Source organism: Equus quagga, chromosome 13 (assembly GCF_021613505.1).
Source record: "Equus quagga isolate Etosha38 chromosome 13, UCLA_HA_Equagga_1.0, whole genome shotgun sequence".
In the NCBI taxonomy this organism is placed as follows: domain Eukaryota; kingdom Metazoa; phylum Chordata; class Mammalia; order Perissodactyla; family Equidae; genus Equus; species Equus quagga.
The window spans coordinates 80,496,053-80,515,685 of record NC_060279.1 but is presented as its reverse complement, the minus strand read 5'-3'; the positions used below and the strand labels follow the sequence as shown (position 1 = coordinate 80,515,685).

The 19,633-nt window shown below is 50.8% G+C and overlaps 1 pseudogene; it reads left to right on the top strand.

The window, feature by feature from the left end:
* Nucleotides 1-163: 163 nt before the first annotated feature.
* LOC124250760 (adhesion G protein-coupled receptor E2-like) overlaps nucleotides 164-19,633 on the top strand; it is a 33,071-nt pseudogene continuing 13,601 nt past the window's right edge.

Sequence of the window (19,633 nt, the reverse complement as noted above, 5' to 3'; positions counted from 1 at the left end):
AAAAGATATGAAAATCAGCCTCAGGCAGGGTTTTAGTGAAAATACTAGTGATGCTGTACAAATACTTAAAAGCAGAACTATGAGGTTCAGAGAAGTTAATCATGGGGCAGATCAGGGGAAGAAAGCATCGAGATAAGAGGTTTCCTAAGTCAGCTCATGAAGACAGAAGTCATACTAAAAACAGGAAGTCTTTGTCACACACAGTCCAAGATCCGATGTCCTCCCTGGCTGGGCTTGTGGACTCTGCACCATGAGAAAGAGATTTCTAGGGTTGCTGCCAGGTAGGAAGAATTATAACGATGATGAGAGAAGAATAAGCTACCTTGGAACTGTCTATACAGTTTGAGAATGTTCTCTGTTCTTTGCCCGATTTCTGGCTCGTTTTCCCACCATCTCTGTAAGGAAGAGCGGGGAAGAAGTTTGAAGGATATTAGCTCAGTTCTGTTCAGTCCTCAAAGGAGAAAGTCAGTGAAACTTATTGCGAGGGCAAAGGTGGGGACTAAGGGATTTACCACCCATATTAGTTCAGGCTCTCCCGAGAAACAGAACCAACAGGATGTATCTCTCTCTCTGTCTCTGTGTCTCTCTCTGTCTCTGTCCGTCTGTCTATCTACCTACCTATCTAGATTTACTTTAAGGACTTGGGTCATGAGATTGTGGAGGTTGGAAAGTCCAAAACCTGATGGCAGGCTGGAAACCCAGGGAAGACTCGATGTTGCATCTCAACTCTGAAGCCAGTCTGGGAGCAGAATTCCCTCTTCCGCAGAGGGGTCAGTCTTTTTTCTCTTCACTTCTTCAACTTATTGGGTGAGGCCCACTCAGACTGTGGAGGGTAATCTACCTGCCCAACATCTACTGGTCTAAATGTTACTATGATCTAAAAATACCTTCACAGCACCATCTAGACTGGTGTTTGATCAAATATCTGGGTGCTGTGGCCCAGGTAAAGAGATGCATAAGATTAAACATCATACCACCTATACCACTGTTTTTCAGAAGGGTAGACAACCAAACTCTCAGAAAAGTCTAATATTCTAAGAAAAACAAAGTCCTTAAGTCTATCAGTTTTGTGTGGGTCATGGAGTGATCAGAAGGACAAGAGTGAATTAGTGAAAACTGCTATCTGTGAGGTCAGCTTACTTCTGATTAGTCTCTATTTCCCTCAACGTTTAGGATAATACATGTCACCTAGCAGGTTAGATGTTACCTATATGTTGTCCTCATTGGTTGTAATTAGTTTCCTGGTTTTTATGAAAATAGCCATATTTCTTACCATCTGCTTTCTGGAACATGATTGTTTTTAAAAATCTGCACATATTTGGCAGGGTCCAATGTGCAAAATACTGTGGGGCTTTGAAAGAAATGGAGAGCAAACTTAGCTTCTCCCAGATGTGCACAGTTTTAGGTGTGCATGTATAACATCTCAGTAGACTAATGACCTTATTCACATGCATGGGACATTAGGATCATTTGCGCCTGCTCTGGGGGCCACACTCTAGGAACAGGAGCATGGTTGATGGGCATCTGAGGCATGGGTCGCCTGCACAGCTTTCCCGAGGGGCAGCTCCTGGCTGGGTGTGGTCTCGGGCAGTCTGGCCCCGGAGCCTGGCTTTCCTCAGCACAGGTTGGAGCCACAAAAGAAAAGGACATTTCGTGGCAAGGAGGGCAGAGTGGAAGTCTAGGACTCTGACCCCTGAGAGAACCGAGCTGAGCGTGTGATTCCGCCTCACCCTGGAGTCTGGCGCATGCAGCTGTGTCTCAGGGAACAGGAAGGTAGAAGAGGAGCAGGAGGGAGCTGCTCTTCCTTTCCTTCTTCTGCTCTTTCCTTCCCTTTAGCTGACTTACGTTGTCTGTCTGCTCTGTGTCAGGCACTGCGCTAACCCATTGTTAGTCTTCACTAATCTACGGTCAGAATAAAGCTCATCCTATCACAGTTACCATTGCACCCACTTTGCACTGGGGGAAGTGTGAGCAAAGAATGGGCAGCGTTCCTGAAGCCGTGCAGCCACCAGGTACCACATCTGGGCTGCAGACGTGGGCATGTCCATCTCCAAACCCATCATCCACCAGGGTCCTCTGCCACCTTGCATAGTGAGAACTGGCAGTGCAACGTTAAGAGAAATTCATCTTTGCTTTTAGCCAAAAAGAAAAATTCCGTAAAGGCAGGCAGATCTGAAGATTTTCAGCTCACGTAGATGTGATGACAGACCCTGTGAGGCAGACTGGTTGTGGCCTGTACAGCAGATTTCATTCCTTAGTGCCCATAGTGGCTTTCACCCCACCACGCCTGCTCAGTGACTCATTTCTCAGGACTGGCCTGGGGGCCAAGGGGGAAGGCTGTGCCCTCAGTGCACTAGAGGACGCCAGGAGCTCACTGGAGGAACCAGGAAGCCATGGCTGCTGTCCCTGGAGAGTCCACTCACCAGGAGAGAGTCGCTCTACCTGCAGCTTCCTTAGTTCCCACTCCCCACCTGTTGTCACCACCCCCTGATTCCAGGGCTCCCTGCTGATATCGCTGTGGCTGTGGCTGTGGCTGTCAATGACCGAGTCCTCGGGGAGTCCTGGGGGATGGAGGGAGAGGCTGAGTCCTCGATTCCTGTGCAGTACAGGAGCCTTGGGGATGCTGCTAGAAAGACGTGTGCTGCAGGCCAGAGCCACCTCCACAGGAGGCAGTGGCCATGTGGCCAAAGGTTAAAATTGGAGCTTAACTCTCCTCTCCTTGTCATTTCTCTGTTTTTTCTGCCCCAGGACTCTCAGTGCTGCTGTTGTTGCCATTGGGAGCTGCAGCCCTGAGTTCTGGAGGTGAGTCTGCTCAGCCAGCCCCATTTTGACATAAGCTGGGGCATCCATGCTGGGGCCTGGGTTCTGTCACCAACAAGATAGGGAAAAGAGCCCTATTCTGCAAGCGAGGCTCAGAGATGGGGACAAGAGAATCTGTTTCTTCCCCCCTAAATGTCCAGATTTTTCTGAGCTCTTCCTCCTTGATGGGGGTCATCCCTCTCTGCCCTCCTCTCCTCTACTCTTGGACCCCCCGCTGACAGCTGACTACCTCCATTCCATGGACTTTCTGACCGTGGTCCTTGTCCCACAGCCTCTGCCTCCGCAGCCTCTGTCCCTCCAGGCTGTGCTCCCTGGTGCCCTCAGAACTCCACATGTATCAATGCCACTGCCTGTCGCTGCCGTCCAGGATTCAGCTCCTGGTCTGGGGAGATCATCACCAACCCCGCGGACAGTTGTGACGGTACTGTGGGGGCTTGGGGTGGTGGGGGCACGTGGGGACGGTGCGGGGAGACTGTGTGGCATCCAGAGCCCTCAGCCCAGAGAGCAGCACAGAAGCACGTTGTCAGGGATGAGAGAGGAGACAGGCAGGGGAAGTGTGAGGGACGTGGGCACCTGCTTTCACGGTCAGTAGGGAGAGAGTCGAGAGCTCACACAGGGCAGCTGGGCTCCGAGGGCTCCGAGTGCTGCTCTGCCCCTGACTGGCTCTCCGACATTCGGGAAATTGGTTCTCCTCTCAGTTTGCCTGTCTGTGAGTTGGGGATAATCACTGCATCTGCCCCACATGGATGGTGTGAGATTTAACGTTTCTCTGTGGGAAGAACAGGGAAAGACTAGTACACAGCGAATTATCAAAAGTGACAGCTATCATCATTGTTACTGCTGTTATTATTGTCATTATGCAACTAATACAAAGAAACGGGAGAGATAATGGAAGCAACAGGAGGAAAGACACACCCAGGGCCTGGAAGCTCAGGCCCTCCTACCAGCCAGAGCTCGCCAGGAACCCAGCTCATGACCATGGTCTCACACCTCATGCTCACAGCAGCCCCGTGAGGGAGGCAGAGCTCGGCTTGTGGTTTAAATGATCAGATTTGGCGGAAAGAGATCGAGTGACTTTTCCAAATCCTACAACTAATAATGTGGTCGAATCGAAATCCAGGTGTAAAACGAAGCGGTTTTCCTTCTTCAACAATACAGGGTCATAAAAGGATGTTATACCATTTAAATATAGTTCAGATGGTAAATTTTATGTTGTGCATTTTACCACAATTTTTAAAAATGGGAAAAGAAGAAAATTACACTGGTTTTACACTAGGAAATACTCCTCATTGACTCAAAATGGTCTTGGATGCATATTTATTGATAATGAAGGGAAAAACACTCCCTATAGATTTGAAAAAATGAGAGAAAATACCCCTAAAAGTTTCAGTAGTCTGTGGAGTGGATTATGGATAATTTTCTTTGTTTCCTAGTATACATGTGTTATTTAATATTTGGGGGAAAGTAAATTTTGTCAGGTGGAAAAAGCCGACGTTGTTGTGGCAACGACTCAGCCATCCACGACCCTGGCGGTGTTCCTAAAGTCTCCTCTGTGTGTGCGTGTGTGTCTCACGGAGATTTGTAGACAGGTGACCATGGACAGGAGACCCTGCTGCTAATGCCCCTGGATCCCGGCTCCTCTCTGGGAGGGCGCCTGTCAGGTGGAGATGTCCCATCCTCGTGTCTCCCCCCATCCCTTGCACCTCATTCTCAACGGTCCCACACTTGGCTTCACATCCTCCCGCCAACCTTGGGAACAGATGTCCAGCCATTGCCGCCATCATAGAACAGAGGAGGGAAGCCCTGTTGCCAGGTTGGGGCTGAACACAAATCCCTCAGGCGTGCGTCCCTCCTGCGTCCTGTCCTGTCCTGGTGCTGACACCCACAGCCTGGGTCTGGGCCTTAGAAGGGAAGTTTGCAGGTGCAGAGAAGAGAGCTCCAATCTGGGGGAGACCAGTCGCCTGCCTGACTCACCATGACACTGTGAGTCCTTTCAGGCGCTGAAGTCTCTGGTCCCCTCCTTGGATGCACGAGGGCCGCCATCCTGCCCTGCATGTTGATTCATTTTTGTGTCTGTGGCTCTTACTAAGCTGATGCTGTTTTCAGTTACACTGTGCAGCCCCTGCTCTGTGGGTCCTGAGCTGCTCAAGGGGGATGTGGCTCATGGGCATCTTTCCTCTCATGATGGGAGAACAAGGACAGAGAAGATGCCAGAAGACACCCCGATGACTCAGCCGTGAGCAGCTTGTGCTGCTTCCTCATTTAACATCCACCACAGGCTCTGTTAAGGGGAGACTTCTCTCAGGGGTGGAGATGGCAAGACTCCCCTGCAAACATCCTGGGGCATCTGGGAAAGGCCCGACCTGGGGAGCTGGGGTAGTGCCTGATGGGGAGTGTGGGTGCACTTGGGCCACTGTGCGTAAAGGGTGATGGAAGCCAGCGCTGGGCAGGCTCCTGACCACCTGGCTTTATCCCCAGGTGTGAATGATGAGCGTGGCCCTGGACAGCCCCCACTATGGCTCCCTCCCCTTCCTCGGCATCGAGAGTGGCCCTCAATGCCACTGTCACCCTGACTGGAGTGCACTCCCGGGTCCCCAGTGGTGCTGAGAGCACCCCAGGGGAGGGTCTGGAGCTGAGTCAATGCCTCCGTCTACCCCTCCAGCTGTGGAGAGGGGTGCACACCTCCTTCCAGCCCCCGTCATGGGACAAAAGAATTTCTGAATCTAGGTGCCCTCAGGCCCAGCCAGAGAGCAGAGAGGAGCACAGAATTAGCAGAATTTCTGGAGCAGATGGCTCCAGCCCAGCTGTGTCCCAGGGGTGCCACCCGGGAGCTGAGTTCTGTGCCGTCCCCGTGCAGGGTGAGCCTGGGGCCAGGGTCTCTGCTCTCTGGGAACTCTCACCTTTGGGAGGTGACCCTCTGCCCTGTCGTGTTCCAGACATCAACGAGTGTGAACCACCCTTGGCGGTGTCCTGTGGAAAATTCGTGGATTGCCAGAATGTGGACGGGAGCTACCACTGCACATGTGCCCCCGGATATGGGCTCGTTTCTGGGGCAACAACGTTTAGAAATGAGATTGAGAACACGTGTCAAGCTAAGAACCACCCGCATCTGCCATCCCCTCATCCATGAGGCTTGGAGTCATTTGCGCCACTTTCTCCAGGTAGCAGAGGGCCATCCTGGCACCAACCTAATCACTCGCCCTCTTGAACCCCAAGGCTCAGAACCCTCCACAGAGGGACACTTCTGCAATTTTGGAATGTCATCCTTGCCCACATGGCATCTTATTTTCATGAAACGAGAGGGTTGGCATCAAGAGAACTCACGGGCTCACAGTGTGTTGGTACCAGCACAATATCCATCCTCTTCAGTCACTGCCAGAAGTCCACAGGGGCTCGGCCACACCAGGAGCCCCCTCAGAGCCCCCAGGCCATGATGGACCCAGGAGCCCCGTCCAGAAACACGAGATGGGGGAGATTCAAGGGCAGGTCCACATTCCCCGGCTGGTGCTGCCCCTGGCCAACATCCCCACCTGCTGAAGATGCCTCCTGGCACCTGACCCAGAGGGTCTGCCTCCATCGACTTCTCTGAACAAGGCTCTGCCCGGACCCTCCCCAGTAATTTCAGCTCATGGCCCGTGGGCAACGCGGATGACCGGGACCCGGGGGGAGCAGGTTCAGGGGTGGACAGCGTGACCTGGAAACCACCCCACACAAACTCAGAGAATTGGGTGACAGAAGAGCTCCATCAGGACCAAATGGCAAGAGAGGGTGTCATCATGGACCTTCGCCCCAGGCTGACTGTCTCCCAAGGAGGTCAAGCCCGGCCCCACGTTGACCTGGACCACTTGGGCCCAGAAGATGGAGGCTGAAACAACGCCACGGGGCCCACAGTCTGCATCTCTGGGGGGAGGCTGAGGGCTGAGAAGACAGAAACCTCTGCCACCCCTCGCCCATTAGCACCTGCTCCCCTTCCAGCCACCAGCCCTCGCCCACCTCTGGCCTTGATCCGATGTGAATCTCCCCACCTCTGTCAGTCCAGAGGATGTCTTCATGGGAATCAGGAAAAGGCACCTTCACAGCCCCAAGGCTGCCTGGCCGGAAGTCAGTCAGCCCCACTGTCCACCCAGCCTGGCGCCCGCTGTCTGGGTTGCCCTGGACTGTCCAGCACCATCTCCACTCTCCCTTCTGCCGAACGCCTCCTTCTGGAGGGGCCTGGCTCAGGGGTGGCTCGTGGTCCATTTCCACGGAGCTGGAGTCTCAGAGTGAGCGTGGATGGGAGAGCACTGTCCTTCCAGTTTCACGGGAATTCCAAGGAGAACTCAACCAGAAGCACCCGCCCTGGACAAGGCCATCACTTGGTCCAGGGTGGTGCTGCTAGGGGAACGCAGCATTTCCCTGCTCTTGATTCCAGGAAGGCCCACCTGGCCATTGACCGAATCCTCAGACGCAGGTAGCCTTGGTGTCCCCACCCCGGCTGGGAGCTGCCCAGGGAGGCTGAGGGAGTCAGAGCTGGGGACAGGGAGGACTCAGGCCGCCTCCAGCCACTTCTGGACATCAGCGCATCCAGGCCACCATATCCACGCACAGGCCTGCACGTGAATGAGAAAAGGCGCCCATTCACCAGGGAACAGACAGTGGGGCCTTCCAGATGCTTCTCTGCCCGGAAACATGGCTGCCTCCCAGCCCCGAGGGCTGCCCACGGCTGCAGGCCGCGTCACCTCTCCTTCCCCTTGCAGACGTGTACGAATGTGTGCAGAAACCCAGAATCTGTAAAGGCAGCAGCATCTGACCAACACCCTGGGTAGCTACCCCTGCACGTGCCCGCCGGGCTTGGAGCTTAACCCAAAGGACCCGAATCTGTGCACAAGTAGAGCCCCGGGGAGACACCGAGGCTGGATGCACTGGGAAGGGGCCGAGGCGGGTCCTGCAGCCCTAGGAGGAGCCGATCCTCAGGCCTTGCGATGCTGAGCCTGCCCAGGGCCCACCTCCCTGAAGGTCCCCACAGAGCAGGGTGGCGGCAGGGTCTCTGGGCCTGGGTCCCCTGTGGATCCCCCTGCCCCTGAGAGCACCCCCAGACCTCGCCCCTTCCTCATCTGTCACATGGGAGCAGAGGAAGCTGTCACTTCCACTTTCCAGAAAGGGAACCAGGAAGGAGCCGGCAAGTGTCCTTGGTCAAAAAGTCCAGTCCCGCCCCGTGGCTGAGCGGTTAAGTTCGCACGCTCCGCTGCAGGCAGCCCAGTGTTTCATTGGTTCGAATCCTGGGTGCGGACATGGCACTGCTCATCAAGCCACGCTGAGGCAGCGTCCCACATGCCACAACTAGAAGGACCCACAATGAAAAATATCCAACTATGTACCCGGGGACTTTGAGGAGAAAAAGGAAAAAATAAAATCTTAAAAAAAAAAAAAGTCCAGCCCCCACTACTCAGTTTCCCTCCTGGTTTCTCTGCCTGTAAACTGGGGGCCGTGGTCCCTGCAAGGCCACGTTGCAGGGAGGCCACCATATGGTGCTTTGAGGGCGAAGGTGAAGGTCACCAGGTGGTGGCACGTGCAATAATGGTGGGGTCCTGTGCCGGGCAGTGATGGGGGTGCAGTGAGTGGAGGGCAGGGCCTGACCCTCTGGCTTTGTCCTCGGATGTGAACGAATGTGCCTCGGGGCACAATCCCTGCCACAGCTCCACCCACTGCCTCAGTGTCTTGGGCAGCTACAAGTGCCGCCGCCACCCTGGCTGGAAGCCGGTTCCTGGGTCCCCCGAAGGCCCAGACAGCACCGTCTGTGCCGGTCCAGAGCTCAGCAGCTGCACTCCTGGGGACCCCCACCCAGAACAGCTGCTCACATACTCGATGGCTCCCATGCGGACCCAGCAGCATGAAGGCTGGGGGCGGCTGCTGGGCCAGGCGATAAGCCTTTTGAGACCAAATGGGAAAAGATCTGGGGGTCCTGGGGAAGGAGCTGGGGTACCATGGGGAAGGCTCCTGGGACCCCAGGCAGCAGCTAATTACTAACTGGGGTGAAGGTTCCCACTATTTCACAACCTGCACATCCGTCTGGCTCACCTGCTGTGTCACATTTGCACTCCCCATGACCTGGGGTCACCACTCAGGGTGTGCCTTCACCAGGTGGCATCACCTCCAGCCCAGGGGGGGAGGGGAGGCAAATACGGAGAAAGGGGAGGGGCATGGAGGGGAGAGGGGCCTCCTCCAGGCTGTGACCTGGCCTGACCCTGTCTTCTTGTCCCCAGATGTCGACGAGTGCAGCTCTGGTCAGCACCGGTGCCACAACTCCACCGTCTGCGTCAACACCATGGGCTCATACAGGTGCTGCTGCCGCCCAGGGTGGACACCCCTGCCGGGGTTCCGGGACAACCAAAACACCACCGTGTGCGAAGGTACCTGATCTGACCCGACCCCAGACCCCACCGCAACAAACACAGACCCTCTTACCCCTAATGAACCCCTGTCTGTCCGCTGCAGAGATGTCCTTCCCCACCTGGACTCCGCCCCCCGGAATCCAGAGCCAGGTGAGTGCCCCCAGCAGGGACCAGGAGGCAGGAATCCCCTGTGCAGCCTGCCCTGTCCGCCCCTTTTCCCCCAGCTCCCCGCCCACCCTCGAGGCTCCCTGACCCCTTCTTCTCCCCTCCCCCCAGAGTCTCTCCGGCTTCTTTGAAGGAGTCCAGGATCTGCGCAGACACTTCAAGCCAGCCTCGGCCCAGAACACCGTCCGGGTAGTGACAGGACCCAGGGGCCCAGGACAGTCCCCTGCGGTGTCTGGGGGATGCTTCCGTGTGAGTGGAGACAGCCCCAGCAGGGCCTCTGCTCAGGGAGACTCGTGTCCGTGTGCGCTATATACACGCCGTGTCTACACCAGTTACTCAAGCACGGACGTGCCCACACAGCCTGAAACGCGCACGTGCACTCGAGGGGGAGAAGGGAGCAGTTAAGGATTTTCTCTCCGGAGCTGGGCCACGAGGGTTCAAATCCCCCGCCCCACCCACTGCCCCTCCCTGCCGAGTGACTTCAGGCAAGTGACCCCGCCCGTCTCCTCGCTTCATAAACGAACTACGAGAAGAGGCTCCAGAAACAGCAGCTGGCGCCCGGGGCGGGAGGCGGAGCTGGTGCGTGCTTAGCGGGTAGAAAAGCGGGAGCCCGTATGGCATTTTAAATTTTCTGGTAGCTACATTAAATAAAAAGTACAAGTAAACAAGGGAAAGTACTGAGAAAATGGCCTTTAACCCAATAGATCCAAAACATTACCATTTCAACACAGAATCATAAAAATGTCACTGAGATATTCCACGTTCTTTCTAAATAATTGTTTGCAATTTTGCTGCGTATTTCACACTTCAAGCTCGGCTCCATTTGGAGCAGCCACATTTCCAGTGCCCGACGGCCACGTGGCTCGTGGCAACTGTTCTGGGTGGAGGCGCAGGAGGCCGGTCCTGAGGGACGTCGAGGCCGTGGCTGTGACACACGCACAGGCCACAGGCTGCCCCCTCACTGGTCTTCTGGCTCCTGCGGGGTCTCGATGACGCCCACCTGTGCTCCCCAGGCCCGGGGGGGTCCTCCTGTGTCCCTGGTGGGGGAGAGCTGGGTCATTCAGGTGGCCCCTGTGGTGCAATGACTCAGCGGCTGTCACCCACCACCCCCAGGACCTCATCCAGTCAGTGGACGAGCTGCTAAAAGCCCCCGGGGACCTGGAGACCCTGGCCCTGCCTGACCAGCACCACACGGTCACCCACCTGCTCTCGGGCCTGGAAGAAATCCTGAGGACCCTCGCCAAGGCCATGCCTGGAGCCTCCTTCACCTACCAGTCTCCTGAAGGCACAGGTGAGGCCTCGTCCTGCCCTGCCCGCCCCAGCCCAACGCATGTCCTTCCCCGGACCCCTAGTCACTGCCCCTCTCCCCTCAGAGCTGTCCCTGGTGATCCAGGAGCAGGGACACGGGAATGTCACCCTGGGCCAGAGCCACGCACGGATGGTCCTGGATTGGGCCATGGTGGCCGGGGCTGTGGGGTCAGGTAAGGCAGGGTGCGGGGGACACCTGTGGAGAGGGAGGGGGCTGGGATGTGGCTAGGGGTGAGGCTCAGACGGGCTCCCCCGGGACGGCCAGCCTGGATGAGGCATCTCAGGGAGGAGGGAAGGCAGAGGGGCCGGTGTGTCTGTCCGCAGGCCCTGCCGTGGCGGGCATCCTCTCCAGCCCCAACATGCAGAAACCGCTGGCCAACGCCTCCCTGGAGCTGGACCCCGAGAGGCAAGCTGAGCTGGAAGAGACCCACGACAGCCCCCTCCGCGGCATCCAGTGGAGGATCCTCTCGGCCGTCAAGTCAGTCCTTCTGAGCAACACGAACACGACGAAACTCGACCCCAAGGTCACCGTCATCTTCTCCCACCGTGTGAGTCCTGGGGTGGGGAGGGGTCAGCCCCACTACTCACCCGGTAGCCAGGGTCAGAGTGGTCCCTCTGCAGCCCACCTGCGCCCACTCTGCTCCTTCCTCAAAACTCAGGGCCTTTGCGCTTGCTGTGCCCTCTGCCTGGGACACCTTTCCCTCACGTGACTCAGCCCTTTACATGTTTCCAGTCTGTTCAAATGTCACCTTCTCTTTTAGGCCTCCCCTGACCTCCTTAACTGAAAATTACAACCTGGAGCCACAGCTCTCCTTCCTCTCCGCCGTGTCTTTCTTTTTACACTTTTAAATAGCGCCTGACACCTTCCAACACACTGTCTGGTTTACTTACTTATCAGGTCTATTATTTACCCTCTGTCTCCCTGAGCGTGTCAGCTCCACAGGGCAGGGACGTGGGTCTGCCCTGGTCACGGCTGCGCCCCCGCCTGGCCCATGCAGCAGGCGCTCAGCAGGCAGCTGCATATGAAGAACAGCCCTCCTCAGCCTCAGCCCGAGCTCAGGACCCAAGGGGGGTCCAGGCTAACCTCTCCGGTCACCCCCACCTGCCCACAGCCAGAGACGCCCGGGACACGGCAGGAGCTGATCTGTGCCTTCTGGAAGGGAGCTGGCCACGGGGGCGGGCACTGGGCCACCACAGGGTGCCGGAGGCTGGGCAGCCGGAACGGCAACACCACCTGCCTGGGCTTCTTGCCGGGCAGCATGGCCATCCTGGTGAACCCCAAGGATGTGGAGGTGAGGGCCCTGAGAGGGGCTGCGTTCAATGTCTGTCACACTACAACCAATTCCCACAGATGCTGCAGCTTAAAGACCCACAGATGTGTCACCCCCAGTCTCTGCAGGTCAGCAGTCCTGCGTGGTGCAGCTGTCTGTCGGCATCTTACAGGTCTTATGAGCCTCTCCTCTGAGGCCTGGGGTCCTCCTCTGCACTGTGTGTTGTTGGGGGACTTCAATTCCTTGCAGTTGTAGGACTGAGGTCCCACTTTCTTGCTACCTGGCAGCGGGGGACCATGCTCAGCACCTGGGGGCCGCCTGCATCCCTTCTCGTGTGGTCGTCTCCTGGGCTCTCTCACAAGGTGTCAGAGTGCCTATCTCGAGGCCAGCAGCTGAAGCTCCCTCACATGAAAACTCTCTCGAACTTTGAGGGTTTTTCTCCTAGAAAAGCCCGGATCTTTCAGGGGCTCACCTGGTTAGACCAGGCCCACCCAGGATAAACTCCTTCTCTTCAAGGCAGTTGATGTAGGATCTGATGTGGGCCCTCCATGTGCCATATGCCTTCACAGCAGCACTGGACTGGCTTTTGACTGGAAACCTGAAAGAAGGGGTGTGTCCACGCGGGGGCAGGGATATGGTCGCCAAATTAGACCTCTGCTCACCTCAGGGGTCTCTGGTGCAGGAGTGCTCAGGGGCTGCAGAAAGGACGATTTGGCAGAGGGCACCAGGGAAGCTGGTGAGAACAGGTGGGTCAGGGGCCGTGTTGGCCTCCCCCACCGTGCAGGTGAGCTGGTGAGTTCCTCTAGGTCACCAGACCAGAGAAGCATTCAGGCAACTCATGAAGGAAAACAAACCCTTGTGACAGGCAGGGCTTCGTCCAGGCTCTGAATCAATCAGTTCACAATCCCATAGTGTCCTAACATTCTGAACGTTTAGGTACTTAGCCACAAACATCACAAATTTACCTGGCCTCTCCATTCCTACATTTTTCTATGCCTAAAAAGAAAAATAAAAATGGTGGAAGGGCCATTTCTCCAGAGCAGGAAGGAGTGACTGTGCTCTCCTCTTTGCTGGGTCCCAGAAGGAGGATCCCGTGCTGGATGTGATCACCTACGTGGGGCTGAGCCTCTCTCTGCTGTGCCTCCTCCTGGCAGCCCTCACCTTCCTGCTGTGCAGAGCCATCCAGAACACCAGCACCTCCCTCCACTTGCAGCTCTCGCTCTGCCTCTTCCTGGCCCACCTCCTCTTCCTCACAGCCATCGACCGAACGGAGATCAAGGTACTGACCCAGTCCCAGTGGACCCTCTGGCCTGCCCCAGGGGGTGCTGGGTCCATGGGAGCCATGCTGCCCTGGATGCCTTAATGAAATGATCTTGGGTCCTGGGGAAGGTTAGGGGGTGAGTGACCAATGTCACATTGACTGATGCAACTAGACGACAAACCCTCTCTGACCGCTCCTTCATACGCATCAGACTTCTCCCCAATGGCAAGGCACGGGAGAGGTCCTGGGGCCACACTCCACGCTGACAGTCCCTCCTGGTGAGGCCTCACTCCTCCCCCAGGTGCTGTGCGCACTCATCGCGGGCGCCTTACACTATCTCTACCTGGCCTCCTTCACCTGGATGCTGCTGGAGGGCCTGCACCTCTTCCTCACTGCACGAAACCTGACGGTGGTCAACTACTCCAGTGTGAGCAGGTTCATGAAGTGGCTCATGTTCCCTGTGGGCTACGGCGTCCCGGCCGTGATCGTGGCCATTTCTGCAGCATCCAGGCCTCATCTCTATGGAACATCAACCCGGTAAATACACTTTCCCGTTTGTCCTGCTCTTCTCCAGCATGACCTTGGCCAGCATAGCATTTGGATTATGCCAGAGCATAACATGCAGAGAAACACTAAGTAATAATCCCTAGGGCATTTTCTGGAGGAAGATAATAACCGTTAAGGAGAATTTCTTTCAATCTCTGACCTTGAAATTGCAAAGATGAAATCAAAATTTTAAAAATCTAACCTACTTCTGTATCAAAATCCAAAGGATATTCCAATTTTTCATTTGAAAAAGTAGAGCTGATTTAAATAATGAAAATACTAGATTGTATCACAGTTAAGATTTAGAAGGTGCTTATTTTTGGCCAGGCACTTTTCTAACCATTTTTGTATGTGTTATCTTAATCAGTCCTCACACCAATAGTATGAAGTAGACGTGTACTGTCCCTTGTCCCATTTTACAGTTGAGTAAACTGAGGCACACATAGTTTAGGTAAATCCCCATAGGTGCATGGCTGCTAGGTAACAGAGCTGGGATTCCAATCCAGACAGCCACGCTCCAGAGCTTGCAGGCTTTTATTTTCAGCTTTTCATACTAGGTTTATTGTTTTTATATTTTTATTGAAATATATTTCACATCCCTAAAATTTACCCCTTTAAAGTGTCCAGATCAGTGGCTTTTAGACTAACCATGGAGTTGTGCAGCCTTCGCCACAATCCAATTTTAGAACATTTTCAACTCCCCAAAGGAAAGCTCGTGTACAGTAACATTCACTCCCCATTCCCGCTACCCACTCCTCCGCCCCAACCCCCGACAGTCACTCATCCACTTTGTGTCTCTGTGGATCTGCCTACTGTGGATATTTCACATAAATGAAGTCATGCATGCGATCTTCTGTGACTGGATTCTTTCACTTAGCATGGTGTGTTCAAGGTTCATCCATGTTGTAGTGAGTATCATGACTTCATTCTTTGTTGTTGTTTTGTAAATAATATTCCATTATGTGAACATTCCACATTTTGTTTATCCATCCATAAGTTTATGAGCATTTAAATTATTTCCATTTTTTTGCTGTTATGAATGATGCTGCTATAAACATACATGTACAAGTTTTTGTGTGGACTTGTGTTTTCATCTGTCTTGGGTGTGTATCTACAAGTAGAATTGCTGGGTCATATGGCAAATCTATGTTGAGCATTCTGACAAACCACCACCTGTTTTCCAAAGTGTCTGTCTCATATTTTACATTCCCATCAGCAATATATGAGAGTTTCAATATCTCCACATCATTGTCAACACTTATTTTCTACATTTTTCATTTTAGCCATCCTCATGAGTGTAAATTGATATTTCATTGAGGTTTAGATTTGCGTTTCCCTACTACTAATGATGTTGAGCATCTTTTCATGTGCTTATTGACCATTTGCATATCTTCTTTGGAGAAATGCCTATTCAAATCTTTGGCCCATTTTTAAATTGGGTTATTTGTCTTTTTGTTGTTGAGTTGTAAGAGTTCTTAATATATTCTGGATACTAGTCCATCATCAATGTACGATTTGCAAATATTTTCTACCAATCTGTGTCTTTTCACTGTCTTCCTAATGTGCTTTCTTTAAAGCAGGAAAGTTTTTCATTTTTGTGATGTCAAATGTTCCTATTTTCTTCTTTTGTTGGTAGTGCTTTGGATGTCATATCTAAGAAACCATTGCCTAAACCAAGGATGCAAAGACATTCTCCAGTTTTTTCTTCTAGAAGTTTTATAGTTTTAGCTGTTACAGATATGTCTGATAGCTGTTGAGTTAATTTTTATGTATGGTGTGAGGAAGGGATCTAATTTTATTCTTTTGCATGTGGATACCCAGTTTTCCCAACACCATTTCTTGAAAAGGATGTTCTTTCTCCATTGAATTGTCTTAGCCTCCTTGCTGAAAATCAATTGACCATAGCTATTGGTTATTTAGGAGAATGTTTAATTTCTCCATATATGTGAAATTCAAATTTTCTTCTGTTGTAGATTTCTAATTTAATTCATTTCTGATTAGAAAAAAATAGTTTGTATGATTCCAATTTTTAAGATTTTACTGAGGCTTCATTTAACTCCTAACTTACGCTCTATCATATCCTAGAGAATGTTCTTCATTCACTTGAGAAGAATGTGCCTTTTTCTGTTGTTGAGTGGAAAATTCTACAGTCTGTTAGATCTCATCGGTTACTGTGCTGTCCTAATATTCAATTTCTTTATTGATCTTATGCTTCGTTATTCATCCATTTTTGAAAGTGATGTGGTATTAGTTCCTAGGGCTGTGCTAACAAAATACTGTAAACTTGGTGGCTTAAAATAGGAGACACATATGCTCTCACAGTTGTGGACGCCAGAAGTCCAAAATCAAGGTGTTGGCAGGACTGCAATCCCTCTGAAGGCCCTAGGGGAGAATCCTTCCTTGCCTCTTCCAGCTTTGGTAGTTCCAGGCATTCCTCAGCTGGGGGCTGTATATCTCATATCGCTGCCTCTGTCTTCCAATGCCTCTGCGCATCAGTGTCTGAATATCCCTCTCTTTTCTCTTATAAGGACACTAGCTATTGGAATTAGGATCCATTCTAAATCGAGGTTGATCTCATATTGAGATCCTTAATTTAATTCCATCTGTGAAGACCCTATTTCCTAGTGAGGTCACCCTCACAGGTGCCAGGGGTTAAGACTTGGACACATATTTTGAGGGGACATGAACAAACCCACTGTGTGTGGAAGTCTTCAACTACTCTTGTTGAATTGTCTGTTTCTCCCTTCGATCTTGGGTTTTGCTTCATGTATTAGGGACTCTTGTTTGGTGCGTTTATGTTTATATTCATTGTCTTCCTGATGGTCTGACCCACTTATTGTTATAAAATATCCTGTTCGTCTTTAACAATTTTGTTTAAAGTCTATTTTGTCTAATGTCGATATATCCACCCTAGCTCTCATTTGGTTGCTCCTTCTATCCCTTAACTTTCAACTTATTTGTGTCTTTGAATCCAAAGTGTCTTCCAGTAGATACAAAAAAATGTTTTAATCCATATTACCTTTCTCTGACTTTTTATTGTAGTATCTAATACATTTATCTATAACATAGTTACTGATAAGGTAGGGTTTACATGCCATGTGATATTTATTTCCTGTATATCTTATGTCTTTTTCTATTCTTCCATTCCTCATTTCTGTCTTCTTTTGTGTTAAGTAGACATTTCCTAGTGTACCTTTTCAATTCCCTTATTTCTTTTACTATATTTTTTGAGTTGCCTGAGGATTGCAATTGGCATCTAACTTCATTTCAGTATTATACAAAAACTTCCTTCCAGTTTTTCTCTATTCCCTTCCACCTCTTTCGTACTATTATTGTCATAAACCATTGACACATTTTATAAGTATTGCTTTGTGCAGTTGTCTTTTAAAACAGAAGAAAAGAGTTCCAAAGAAAAATATGTTTATAGTGCCTTTCATGATACCTATGTAGTTACATTTAGTGGCACTCTGTATTCCTTTATGTGGATCCCAGTTACTGTCTAGTGTCCTGTCCTGTCAGCCTGAAGGGCTCATTTAGTATTTCCTGTAGGACAGTTCTGCTAGGAAGAATTATCTATTTTTGTTTATCTTGAAATGACTTAATTTCTTTTCTTTTCAAGGAGAATTTAGCTGGATATGGAAGTCTTGGTTCACTATCTTTTTTTGACTCTTTGAAGATGTCACCCCACTGCCTTCTGACCGCCATGATGTCTGACAAGAAGTCATCTCTTGGTCTTATTGAGGATCTCCTGTACACGAAAAGTCAGTTTCTTCCTGCCACTCTCTAGATTGTATCTTTGACTCTTGTCAGTATCTCTATGCCGTGTTTAGGCATGGCTCTCTTTCAGTTAATTCTACTTGGAGTTCATTGAGCTTCTTGGATGTGTAGATTAATACTTTTCTTCAAATTCAGAGAGTTTTCAGCCATTCATTCTTCAGGTATTTTTCTGCCCTTTTGCTTTCTCTTTCTCTGGGATGTCAATTATGTGTATGTTGGTGCACTCAGTCCTGTGCCACAGGTCTCTGAGGTTCTTCATTTTTCTTCATTCTTTTTTCTCCCTCTCCCTGAGTCTGCATAATCTCTATTGATCTATATTCAAATTCATTAATTCTTCTTCTTCTTTTTTTTTGCTGAGAAAGATTTGCCATGAGCTAACATCTGTGCAAATCTTCCCCTATTTTGTATGTGAGTTGCCACCCTAGCATGGCCACAAGTGGTGTAGGTCAACACCTGATGATCAAACCTGGGCCACTGAAGTGGAGCATGCTGAAGTTAACCACTACGCCACTGGGGCTGGCCCGTTGAAGTCTTTGTTTTGCCAGCTCCATTCAGTTGAGCCATTCTGAATATTTTCTCATTTCAGTTATTGTACTTTGCAACTCTAGACTTCCCATTTTGTTCCATTCATAATTTCTATTCCTTTATTCATATTCTTTATTTGGTTAGACTGTCATACTTTCCTTCTATTTTCCAAATGTGCTTTATTTTAGTTTTTTAATATATTTATAATAACGCATTTAAAGACTTTGCATACTAAGATCAAAATCTATGCCTCTTCAGTGACATATTCTTCTGGCTGATTTTTTCCATGTGTGTGATGCATACTATTTTGTTTATTCATATGTATCATACATTTTTGTTTAAAACTAGGTGTTTTAGATCATATATTGCAACGCTCCTGTTATCAGATTCCTCAAAGGTTTGTTGCTGTTTGTTTGTTTCTGAATTTCCTAAACAAATTCTGCATATTGATCATTCTCTAAAGAGTATGACCTCTGAGTTTTCTGCTAGCTTTTTAAAGTTCTTGTTTCTTTTTCTAATCCTGGGAGCCTACAGGGTCATACCTGGTTCAGGATAATTTAGTGGCCACTCAATGTCTGGTCAGAAGATTTCCTTAAATGCCTTGCCTACGTGCTCTGCACTCTTTTACAAAGGCATCTGTGGGACAAGGCGCACCTTCCACCTTCAGGGGCTTACATAACAGACTGAGCTTTCACTTCCTGATTGCACAAAGCCTCAAGGTCAGCCAGAGGTGAGAGGATGGTGTTTTCTTATTCCCAGTCTTTTCCTGAGCATGGGCACATCCTTGTGCATCCTGAGATTTCCAGGAATATTTCAGAGTTTTTCAAAATTCTCTATGGTCCTTTAGTTCTCCAGTATTGCCTTTTAAATTCCCCCAGACAAGTCCTTGTTGACCCTGCCTAAAATCACAGCCTTAGGCAGCTGGTGTGTGACAGCAGTTTGCTATTGGTTTGGAAATGCCCATGGAGTAGGCTTTTTTGTTCCCAACTGAGACGAACTATTGGTCACATCAAAGAGCCACCAAACTTGGAGAAGAAAATGTTCCCAGGGAGTCAAAGGGTCTGAAGAAATGCTGACTGTGCTCTAAGGATGATGATGATGCTGTTAACAGATCTCTGGATGTAGTCAGCTCCCTCTGTTTTCTGGAATGCTGTCAACTTTTGGCTGATGCACCACCAAGCTGGGGAGAGAAGGAATGGAAGAGGCTCCAAGTTGAAACTTCACAGACTCCTTCCTTTCCAGTCTTATTGAGGGTCAGCAGGTTCTCTTGGATAGGCTATTTTCAGTTTGTTCTGTGGCTTGGAGTAATTGCTAGAGTTTTGAAATGGTTGCTTTTAGCTGTTTTGCTTATATTCTTGTAGCGTTAGAAGGAGAGCAAGTTTACCAAGGTCCTCACTCCTTCATTCAAGAAGTCAGTCTCCCAGGACGTGCACTCTTAACCACAACATGCTGCTAAAACTTATGTTCACCTGCTCAGCTGAGCTCTTTCCAGGTGTCCTTCTCAGACACTTCAGTTCTTTCTTGATTACATTCTTCTCAGTATATAGTTCCTTGTCCTGAAGTGTCCTACCAACCTCTCCATTGTCCTG